A 12801-nucleotide genomic window follows, 5' to 3' on the forward strand; every position below is an offset into this window, starting at 1 on the left:
AGGGGGGCACAAACAAAACAGTTTAAGATTTTTAAGATTAAAAACAGAGCTGAAGGAATACAAGACAGAATATCACCAGCAAATCAATTTTAATATGGTTTTTTACAAAGTAAATAAATATATATTTGAAGGGATTTTACATTTGGGATGATTTTAAGCAATCGAGTTAAGGATGGAAAAGGTGAGGGCAGTCCACGTGAATTGACCTGCTGACCTTTCCCTGTGTGTGCTAGGTTTGCCAAGTGAACCAGTGCCATGAATGAGACTGATTCAGCACAGGCCAATATTTATACAGTGTCAACAATATCTATACATTTCCGACTTTGGAGTGATTGTACTTAAAAATGAAGTTGGCAAAGTGCTCGTAGGAGAAATAGTAAATATAAACAAAAGCAAGCTACAGAAGAGACCTGTGCCTAGAAAGGTTCCCAGTTACTGCCTCTGTCTGTGAAGGTAGTGGGACCTTTAGGAGGTAGGGTGTACCCAGAGGAAACAGTGTTCTGGGATCAGGCTTTGAAATTGGTGACCTAGCCCTACTCTCTTCCTCTGTCTGATTACTAGTCTATCTAAATGTGAGCATGCAGTTGCCTCACACCGCTACGTCCCATAAAGCTGACATAATCATGTCTTGTCAGCCATGATGAACCATAGTCCTTCATGGGCTGACATACTCTTCCTCTCCTAACTGATTCCTCTGGTGCCCTTAACAAAAGTTAACTAATACACTTTAAAAGTAAACCAAGAGTATGTTCGTGTTTGTGTGCTTGTGAAAATAGTAAATACAATAACATAAAATAACATCAAAATTTGTAAGTGCCAGATATTGTAGGGGCACATGAACCTGTGACAATTCAGACAGCCCCCCTTTTCATTTTGGGAGTCAATAATGTTTCAAGGAGGGCAGCCATGTCACCAATATTTGCAGAGTAACATTCCCAGAGTGGGTGAAAAAATTTAAAATAGCAGTAGCATCTTGCCTTCAACAAAGGCCTTAGAGGAGCCAAAGGATAAGGTAAAATAAATCCAACTGTATAATACCCCTTTCTTATAAAATCAGATTGTCATTGTTTAAAAAATTCTCTAAAATGTTAAACAATGTTTACTAATAAAGTAAGCATGCACCTGTGGTATCAAAAAAAATTCATAAAGCTAAATAGAACATGAAGGCCCCCAAATAGCAAATGCCTTCAGCAGACTAAAGAGTTATCAAAATGTCTAAACAAAGGAGATAGTATAACCAGGATTTAGTGGTACACAACTCTATCATCCTAGCTTTCAGAGGCTGAAGAGGAGAATTGAAGAGTTCGAGGTTAGTTTGATTTACATTATGACACCAGGTTTTATATAAAAATAGAAGCAACAAAAATGAACAAATGTGTCATTGAGTACTAGATGAACACACACACACATATTTGATTTGAAGATCTATATCTATATCTACATCTATCTACATAAACATCTACATCTACATCTATATCTATATTATCTCTAGGGAAAGGGGATAACATTTGAAACGTAAATAAAAATATCCAAAAAAGTTATGGAACCATTATCCTTTTTTAAAAAAAAAAAAGATGACTAAAAGGAAGTGTGCAAGTGCTGAACATTACTCACATAAGGGTTTAAGTATGGTCCCACTTGGAAAATTCAAAATGTGATTTAATTTACTTCAGTGTCCCCTCAGAAGAGATGATGGTGAGATAGACAGTCACAAGCGAGAACTTTTCTTAATTTTACTGTTATCACTGTTTTAAGGGTTAATCTTAGTGATCCACAAAAATATCAGTATCAATACAGAAAGATACACACAGATATACTTAACCAGTTCTTTAACACCTACATAAGTAGAATAAAGGATGGCAAAGACACCCTACAGTTAGTAACTTTATAGATCAAAAGTGACTTTGGAACTGTAAGGAAGGATGTTCTTTTATCTGGGCATGTTCCACATACCGATGAGGACACCTTTGACATCTGGAGGAGAGCCAGAAGAGTCCAGAAGAGAAATAAGATGACAGAGTCAAGTTTCAAGAGAGGTAGGAAAGCTCATGCAGCCAGAAAAACAAAGGGAAGGGTTTTCCCCTGGTCAACAGAGAAAGGCAGTCCTGCTGATACCTTGATTTTAGCCCAGGGAGACAGACCCCTTTTGGACTTCTGACCTCTAGAACTATAAATGATGAATTTCTGTGATTTCAGGAAAATTCAGACTTGTGGCAAACTAGCAACCTAGTACAAATTATCCTTTGAAAGTGGAAGGTCATAAGCTTAAGTCTTGTTTTTGTGATTTGGGGCATAACCTCTACTCTGTTTTGTTATCTATAAAGTTGAAATCATAAAAATATCTATTGACACAACTGTGGTGATCATTAACCTACAGTCAGAATTCATTGAAGGTAGATATTATTATCATGAAGTGCTTTAATAATGAAAACAAAAATGGAATAAAATCTGTAAGAAATATACTAATTCTTATCACAATTTTTATTACTTTTTACTTCTCAAACTTAAAGGATAGCCAGTGATTCTTCATAAATTCTTGTCTACAAGGTGGAATATGAAGAGAAACTGTTCCAGTGTTGAAAACATTTCATGATTTGAGCTCATTCACTGCACTCCTTTAATATCAAGCCTCTTTGGGGGAAGAGGCAATATCCTTGACTGGCTATAAATTTATGAGTGCAGTTGCTTTTATGGCTCTGAATGTAATAGAACCTAAGTAAATACTGATAAGTTCCCTATTCTTCTGAGAAGTTTCCACCCATATAATATTGCCCTATCATTGGAAATCCCCACCGTTTTGATAAGAATGAAGGCAAGAACTCTTTTATATATAACACTTGTCAATTAGAATCAGAGGAGCATTCATCATTTTAGTCAGAAGGGTTATGGGTTTGTGAAAACTCCCACTTGAAGCATGTATAATGAAATTTTTCCTTTCTTATCTTTTAGGTACATTCAGCTGGTTTGGGATAATAATGTTAGCTTTCAAGTTTATCTGTTTTCCAGGCCTCTTAACGTGGTATGCATTTATAGATTACATGGAAAAATGGATTAAAATCAGTATTACTCTCACCAGTGTTTCCATGCGAAGATACCTGAAATAAAACTATAAATGTTCTTTTCTGCTGCACAAATAGATCCTGTCTATGTTAATTTTGTCTATAGGGAACTAATTAGCTCCCTTATACCATTTATTAAATGCTTTTTGAAACTACTTAAAAACCCGTTACTAAATGTTGCCAAACACTCATTGAGTATATGTGTTTTTTTAAAAAAATATTTTAATCTTCTACTTAGAAGATAATATGTTTGACTTATGTTTTCTGCATATAGGATCATAACGCAGAATGTATCAGTTCATATCTATGAAGCTCCATAATGTAGTTTAAGATCTGACAAAGGAAAAGCCAGGGATAGTGTTGTGCACACAACATCCCAGTACTGGGAGCCAGAACAAAGAAGATACAAAGACCAGCCTAGGATATATATCAATCTGTCCTATGTGTATACACACACACACACACACACACACACACACACACACACACACACACACACACATACACATACACACACACACACACAGAGAGAGAGAGAGAGAGAGACAGAGACAGAGAGAGAGACAGAGACAGAGACAGACAGGGGGCGAGGAAAGAGAGACAGAGAGACAGACAGACAGGCAGACACATGACTAAGGAAGGTGATGATCTACTACATAATTCTCCTGCCATCTATATGAACTTATTGTTGCCATGTGAGTCATTTGCAACACAACATCCATTATTAAAAATAGCCCTTTCAGATCCTGAGCGCAATCTACAAATGGACAGTGACTTAAGTGGCTACTCTTCTACAGACAAGTGTGCCTCCACAACCATCAGCCTGCGGGTCAGTGACATCAGCACTGGGAGGGGTAGACAGATGGGTCTATGACAAAATACCTACGAGAACAAACTGCACATATGCACTCACGTATGCATGTCTGTGTTTGCCTGTGTTTCACAGGAGAACCTAGCAGCACTTATATCTCTTTGCTAAAATGAACTCAACATGCATGTTATTTGCAAATACCAATATATAAGCATCATAAGAAGTCAAATCTTGAAAAGCTTTTGTTCCCCAGCATCAGTCAGCAAATCCACTCTCTTATTTTTCCGACTCTTTATCCCATGAACATATATTATATAACACAGAAATTAAAGGGATTTCCTATATAATGGGAAAGTTCCAGTGCAACTTGAAAACTCAGTGTATGTGCTTTCAGGGACAATGGTATCTTCTTCCTAGGAACTCATGACACTGGATGAATACTTAGCTGCCTAGAGACACAGTCATTCACTGCTTTATCCATGTTTACTCTGGTTGTGTGCATGAATCCTATCCAATTCCACATGTGTAAAGTTCCCCAGGAGTAGGAAGCTTTTAACTGAATCCTATCTTTTGTATGGCTCTTCACTGTTTTGGAAGGAGAGGTAGGGAGGGAGGGGGGAGGGAGGGAGGGAGGGAGGGAGGGAGGGAGAGAGAGAGAGAGAGAGATTTGTTCAGTGGATACACAGTGAATGTATTCACTACACGTGAAGAAAAGTTAACAAACAGTGACTAAAATTTTACAATATATTTTGAATACATTTACAAAAGTTTGTTTTAGGACCCTCAGCACTTGAAATAAAAGCCATTGTTTCCCTTCATACTTATGAATACTTAATGAAAAACAGCACACTTTCTTTCCTATTCTACCTGCAAAATCATAGTTACAATCTCAAATGATCAGTAGGAAAACATGAAAGAGTTGGGGGAGAGGCAATTAACTGTCTTTAGTTTACACTTTTTACTTAGGAAGCCTGCCAGCAATGAAAATTGTGTTCTTAACTTTGACCCATTTCCAGCAGTGAAGAAACATGAACTCTGCCCCTGAATGCCAGCACACAAGCAAAGATTATGGCTTCTTCCCACGAGGTGTCAGTTCAGTTCCAAAACGGAGCCACATATTGGGCACATTGGAAACAAACAAACAAAAACAAAAACAAAAACAAAAACAAAAAAGCAATGTGATTGTACAAAGCCATTTCCCAGGAGCTCATGTCCTTTTTATTTTCCTTGCATGGAGACAGTTTTTTTTTTTTTCGATATTACTGTTTAAGGGAAAATTATGAAACTTTAGCCCCTGCTTCATTGGAGGAAAGGAAGCCTTTTAAAATTAACCTCTGCTAACTATTAGAGCTTCGTGCTTTCTGACATTATCTCCATGCTAAGTAAATTTAAAAAATATACTTTGGAGTCTTAAATATAAGTACAGAGTGATTTGCTTCTCTTCTTTTGGCTGCTTCCTTCTTTTCCTTTCTCATTAGTGGATATCAGGTTTCTTGACCTTGGGGTCTATCTAACTCATTCATCTATATACCCCCAAACTCAGGGATCTCCTGGCCTTTAGGATTTATTTTATATATATATCACCTACCAGTGAGCAGGTTCATCCATGGTGTTGGCATAGGTGTGTGCATACAGGAATGTCTCTGCATGTGTATACACATGTGTGCTAAGTTACGAGGTTTATATCAGGTATCTTCCTCAATTGTTTTCTACCTTGTGTTTGATATAGTGTTTCACTGAACCTGGAAGTCACTGAGTAGGCTAGTCTGGCTAACTCCATGCATCTGCCTCCTCTCTGTCTTTCTAGCACCAAGATTACAGAAGTCCATCACACCCTGATTTTTTTTTTATTTTTTATTTATTTTTTGTGTGAGTGCTAAAGAGTTCAACAGGGGTCCCCATATTCACAGCAAGCATGTTACACACTGAGCCATCACTCCATCCCAGAGACTGCTAGTTTTAAAGTATAATAAATATCTCATTATATTGCCTTTGAAATAGACATTTTCTCTGTCTTTAAGCAAAGGTTGATCAGTATGTACATGTATATATGCATTAGACACATATAATACATTATGTGTATTAGATATGTATAAAGATTATGTGCATGTTATAGATATGCATCTGTTTTAAAATACCATTTCATTGTATATACTGTATCATACTCTAGTTTCATAATTCTAATGAATAGCATGTTTCAATCATCTTCAAAATTCTAATTGATCAGTAATTCTGCTTCACTGTGGCCCACTTGCCTTTCAGAGGTTTTCTTTACAGCATCTAACAAAAGACTCAGTAGATAGATACAGCACTGTGAAAATTGCTTCAGCACTTTTCAAATAGCTCATACCTAATGAAAGTTTTAATTCTCGCTCTGCTGCCTCCTCTCTCATTCTGGATCACATCAGTTCATTAATGTGTACGATGCTGATAAAAGGTGGCAAACCAACGTGTTAGGCAAGCATCCACTAAAACTTGAGGATTTTCAGCCTTAGAAAGTTTTATTTTCTAAGTAAGAGGGGTCCAGTACCATGTTGAGTCACATGATGTTGGGAGCGCATGACCTTAAACAGAAGAAACACAGAGTCAATCTGCTTGCAGGCTCTAGGTCCCCTGCTATGAAAAAAGTGCAGGCTACCCTGAACACAGAGAATTAGAGATGACAAACTGCCTGCATTTTTAACATAAGGTTGTTTGGAAACTGATTTCATTTAGTTTGGTTCATTTGTTTTAAAGATGGTATTACGACAATGCTTTATTAAGTCTTTTAGGATACCCATATTCTCTTAACATGGGTTCCACAGGAATTTTGAGTTAAAATCCTGGTTAGACAAGCTGCCTGCTAGTCACTGACTCCAGATAGAGAGTGGTGATATTTTCCAGTTATAAAAGTTATTATAAAATAGAAGTCTGAACACCAGGGAGAGTGAATACAGACATATATTATAGAAATTATTAATAAATAAAAGTCTGGCACTCCACTAGAGAGCTTAACAGAGAGATGTATATTGGGCTAAAGTCCTGGTTTGACACGTTGCTTACTTCCTGTTAGTATTGGTATTAATAGAAGTGTGATAAAATTGTTTTATGAATTACCCCACTATTGCTATATGGATCGTTGATGCCAGCTAGTGACAGTTTGTGGTTACTTTTAAAATTACCGCAGCAGGAGGCTCATATTGTATTAACGAGGACTCCACGGAATTTTGAGTTGATTTTCTGACATGACAGATTAAAAAGGCCTAACAGGCCCATACACGTTTGTTTAGTTTACTTCAGTTTCTTAAATTGTTTTAATTTTAATAATGGGTGTGATTTTGAGTCTTGTTATTATATTATTTCTCTGGGGGAAGAGTGCTAATACCAGCGTTTCTGGTTACAGATTAAAGAACATGCTGTTCTCAAAGAAAGATTTTGTCTTTGTGTTTTTAAAAACGGTGATTAGACTTCAGATACCTTCCAGAGTCATATTAATCAGATTTGATAGAGGTAGACCTCCTGAAAAACTAGAGAATCACACAAAAGATATCTTAATACTAACATTTTGTTTTGAGATTTATATATTGCAGAATGTACAGTTTGGTGAGCTCATCATCAGAATGCTGATCTGGCCTGCTTGGATTCCTGACTTCAGGGACTTTCAGGTGGGTCCTCATGACAGATATCAGACTATAACAATCATTCCCCCATTTCCCCTAACCCCCCTCCCACTCCCTGCCAAGGATTTCTCAATGCCCAAGTAAAGCATGAAGAAGTTATTGAAGAGTCATTGCTCAGATTTCCTAAACTTTGAAAGACTAAAAGTATTTATTCTAAGATTGTCTTTCTAGAGAATTTAGAAATGGTCATAATTTAATGGGGAGGAATTAGTTCAAATTGATTGTACAGCCATAATCTCATTTGGTAGAAATCTTTATATTTGTTACTAGGCTAAGGTTATAATCTTTTTACATTGGTACAGAATTAATTTGATACAAGTTTAGATTTACTTTGATATGAATTTCCTATTGATTTAAAATTAATACTGTTACTCTCATATATAGGTATTGTGCATATACAACACATTTATAAACACAAGGCTTATACCCAGTTTTTTACCGCTGTTAAAAGCCTAATCTAAGATGATTAAACATGTGAGTTAAGGGTCAAATAGCAAATTCATGGATTTAAGTTTATTGTTAGAGAGATTTCAAGATAATTTATTAAGAAAATTAACGGACAACAGTCCAGATTACTTACATAATTAGATGGTTTTCAAACACATCAGAAATCCATGAGATGTGACACTTATTGTTGTATATCATTTGTTGAGATATGTCTGCTCCTAACAGCTCCCCTTTGGGATTCACGAAAGAAATGAAGCATCTCCACCTCCAGGTGAGGTTATACATTGTGGCTGGGAAGAAATTGCCTATTTCTTCTACAGACAAAATACTGTCTGGAAGAGGACACATTACAGAATAGTCAACTGATAATCTCTGCTAAGACAGAATGATCAGCCTTTCATAATTCTGCATTCTAAAAGTCAGTCAGGTGATCCTAGGCCAAAAGGCTGAAGACTTGGTCTCGCATGTTGCTAACAGGGGACTGTGCAAGTAGACAATTGTCTCTTCAACCTGTCTCAGTTTGGGAAGCCGTGTTAGGCTTCCTTTATTTTCTGGTAATATTAGTCATTTTCAGATTTCTGATAGGGTTGAAACTAGTGATAGTCCCATAGTGACCCAGGCTGTTTAACTTTGTGAAGACATATTTAATTGCATAGTTATCAGATAGTATACAAGCTAGCCAGGACATAACATAGATTTTAAACATTTCTATCTATCTGGAATAGATAACTAAATGTTCTGTTTAACTGATTAAATATTGGACTGGGTGTTAGATATATTTTATACTTGATAAATTACAAATGATAATCATTGTCCTTAGCTTACATTTGACAGAAAAGTTTTTTTTTTTAATTAGACAGAAAGAGTGAAGTGTAGGTTGATGTTGTTACATGGGTGAAGGCAGACACAAGGTAAAATGAGGCCTGCTATTGGATAAGAAGGAAGGGAGGTAGGAACAGAGGTTTTAGAAAAAAAAGGGAGTGCTCGCTTCGGCAGCACATATACTAAAATTGGAACGATACAGAGAAGATTAGCATGGCCCCTGCGCAAGGATGACACGCAAATTCGTGAAGCGTTCCATATTTTTAGGACACTGTGGTTAGGACAAAACGGCAACCAACAGATTGGGAAAAGATCTTTACCAATCCTACAACAGATAGAGGCCTTATATCCAAAATATACAAAGAACTCAAAAAGTTAGACCGCAGGGAGACAAATAACGCTATTAAAAAATGGGGTTCAGAGATAAACAAAGAATTCACAGCTGAGGAATGCCGAATGGCTGAGAAACACCTAAAGAAATGTTCAACATCTTTAGTCATCAGGGAAATGCAAATCAAAACAACCCTGAGATTTCACCTCACACCAGTGAGAATGGCTAAGATCAAAAACTCAGGTGACAGCAAATGCTGGCGAGGATGCGGAGAAAGAGGAACACTCCTCCATTGTTGGTGGGGTTGCAGACTGGTACAACCATTCTGGAAATCAGTCTGGAGGTTCCTCAGAAAATTGGACATTGAACTGCTTGAGGATCCAGCTATATCTCTCTTGGGCATATACCCAAAAGATGCCCCAACATATAAAAAAGACATGTGCTCCACTATGTTCATCGCAGCCTTATTTATAATAGCCAGAAGCTGGAAAGAACCCAGATGCCCTTCAACAGAGGAGTGGATACAGAAAATGTGGTACATCTACACAATGGAATATTACTCAGCTATCAAAAACAACGACTTTATGAAATTCGTAGGCAAATGGTTGGAACTGGAAAATATCATCCTGAGTGAGCTAACCCAATCACAGAAAAACATACATGGTATGCACTCACTGATAAGTGGCTATTAGCCCAAATGCCTAGAACAAATGAAACTCAAGTCGGATGATCAAAATGTGAAGGCTTCACTCCTTCTTTAAAAGGGGAACAAGAATACCCTTGGCAGGGAAGAGAGAGGCAAAGATTAAAACAGAGACTGAAAGAACACCCATTCAGAGCCTGCCCCACATGTGGCCCATACATATACAGCCACCCAATTAGACAGGATGGATGAAGCAAAGAAGTGCAGACCGACAGGAGCCGGATGTAGATCGATCCTGAGAGACACAGCCAGAATACAGCAAATACAGAGGCGAATGCCAGCAGCAAACCACTGAACTGAGAACGGGACCCCCGTTGAAGGAATCAGAGAAAGAACTGGAAGAGCTTGAAGGGGCTTGAGACCCCATATGTACAACAATGCCAAGCAACCAGAGCTTCCAGGGACTAAGCCACTACCTAAAGACTATACATGGACTGACCCTGGACTCTGACCTCATAGGTAGCAATGAATATCCTAGTAAGAGCACCAGTGGAAGGGGAAGCCCTGGGTCCTGCTAAGACTGAACCCCCAGTGAACTAGACTGTCGGGGGGGGGCGCAATGGGGGGAGGGTGGGGAGGGGAACACCCATAAGGAAGGGGGAGGAAGGGGATGTTTGCCCGAAACCGGGACAGGGAATAACACTCAAAATGTACATAAGAAATACTCAAGTTAATAAAAAAAAATTACTATTCAAAAAAAAAAAGAAAAAAAAAAAAAAGGAGAGGAGAGAAGAGGGAAACAACATGGAGGCGAATGTAAAGATCTCCGATGCATCTCTACAAAGATGCAGGTTCTGATGAATATTTCTTAAGGATGGATTTCTGTAGGTCAATGTATTTATCTCATCTAGGTTATTTTTATCATTTGGTTGTGAGTTTATTATATGCATATATTGCAGATTGAGAATTTTTCATATAAATCTGATTGTTGGGTTGCAGTTTGTTGAGTCTTGATTTTACTGTGTAGCTGAAACCAGAGGGTTCACAACTAGTAGAGAGCCACTGGGAGAGATACTAACCAGAGATAAATTACGGTTACTTCCATATAGTTCCATGGGTGCTAGAACTAACTCCAAGGACCAGAGTGGCAAGGTGACATGCTGGAATGACCTGCAGACTGCCTGGGTCAGAGAGTACTTGGGGGCAGTGTGGAATCTCTGAGATAAGGATACCCTGCAGTGCCATGCGGTCCCACGAGTGTTGGCATTAGCGCAGGATAAAAGGTTCAGGCATTTTTTAATATTTACTGTGACACCTTGAGGTTAAAGAGCTGGCAGATACATGTATGATACCTGAACAATGGTCAAAACTCATTTGGTTTAAGGCCAAGATACAGAAAAACACAGCTACCTGGCAAGGCAAGTACTTTATGGTGCCATGTAAGTACTCAAGGATTCAGAGCATTAATATCCACATCTTCATAGGTTCTCAGTGGCAGCAGAGGCGTTTTTACTTCATCATGCAAACTGATGAACACAGCTCTTTTACCACAGACATGCAGCCCCACCCATTGCCATAACACAGAGCCTTCAACAATGCTGTGATTGCTTCTGATGACTAGTAGACGCCTGAATCAATAGGTAAGTGGGTGTGTTCTAAATATATCAGAGACTTGACGAACATAAATAATCAGGTAATTAGAATATATATATATATATATATATATATATGCTGAGGTTTTTATATAGACAGTTCATTGTATCAACTTCTGCAGACTAAGAATAGATTTGTTACCATCGTTAAAAGAACTATCATTTATATATTTCCTGCAGTTGTTTCAATGAGAATGTCCCACACACAGGTTTATGTATGTAAATACTTGGGTAAAATTAGTGGATGGCACATTTAGGGGAGGTTATGGAACCTTTAGGAAGTATAGTCTTCATGGAGGAAGTACTTCACTGGTGGGAGGGAGTGGGCTTTGAGAATTTATAGCTTTGTTCTGTGTCCTATTTCAAGTCTCTGCTTCCATGTGGGGTTAAAATGTGATCAGCCAGCTGTCTGTTTCTGCTGCTATGCCCTGTCTTCCACGCCCAGATGAACTCTATAACTTTGAAACCATAATTTCGAATGAACACCTTTTTCCTTAAGCTGATTTTGGTCATAGTACTTTATTACAGCCAGTACCAAGTGACTAATATACATCCTAAGGAGGTATTTCTGAGTAAATTGTGGTAAACTTTGAAAGCTAAAAGAAATTAGAAAAAAATCTGCCTAGACAGATACATTATATATGAATTTGAAATAAAAACTAAATACACACACACACACACACACACAGATCCACATTTTTCAAAGGACTATACTTTTAGAAAAATACAGTAGGAATTGCTTATACTATCCCAAGTATCCAAATCAACTGATGGCTGTTATATTCTCACAACTCTCTATTTGAATTTTGTTGTATCTCAACCCCCACACCAACCACCTTTCAATATTTTTAAATCCATCCTCTTTTGCATCTTCTGTAGTATCAAAACAGATGCATTGAATTTTGAATGATTTAATTATGGTTCATACAGAGAATAAAGTCTCTTTCAGATAAAAGCAAAATCAATCAATCAAACAAGCAAAAATAAATAGGACTGACCTACTTGAACTTAATTCAAAACTACAACCGGGTAACACTGAACCATGCCTGCCCCTGCCTCCAACTGCTAGATTGAAGGTATACACCGCCACTGCCAAGCTCTTTTCCATAAATTTATGATTAGAGACATTCATGCAAACATTTTGAACTAAGACAAATAGTAACGACCCCTTTAGCTATATGAAGTTCTAGAGTGGCTTATAAAATTGTGTGCACTTCTGAAAAAAAGATGTTCCCAGCTATATTTAGAAAAGCAATATATTTCATAGCTCTCGTGATGACTTAGTAATTCTTGATAACAGCAAAGTTAAAACAAGTTAGAAGATCTAATTCCCTATGATGATTATTTTATTTAGGTAAGACGTTTTAATTCAGCTTT

The 12801-nt window shown here is 37.5% G+C and overlaps 1 protein-coding gene and 1 non-coding gene across 2 annotated transcripts in view; one reads left to right on the forward strand and one right to left on the reverse strand.

Annotated features, from left to right (window-relative positions):
- Window positions 1-12801, reverse strand: part of Hnf4g (hepatocyte nuclear factor 4 gamma) — a 140262-nt gene that overhangs the window by 91449 nt on the left and 36012 nt on the right. The gene's annotated exons all lie outside the window — the stretch shown is intronic.
- Window positions 8957-9063, forward strand: LOC116897388. Its single transcript, XR_004387432.1, has one exon. It is a non-coding gene; the product is annotated as a U6 spliceosomal RNA (small nuclear RNA).

Source organism: Rattus rattus, chromosome 3, assembly GCF_011064425.1.
Source record: "Rattus rattus isolate New Zealand chromosome 3, Rrattus_CSIRO_v1, whole genome shotgun sequence".
In the NCBI taxonomy this organism is placed as follows: Eukaryota; Metazoa; Chordata; class Mammalia; order Rodentia; family Muridae; genus Rattus; species Rattus rattus.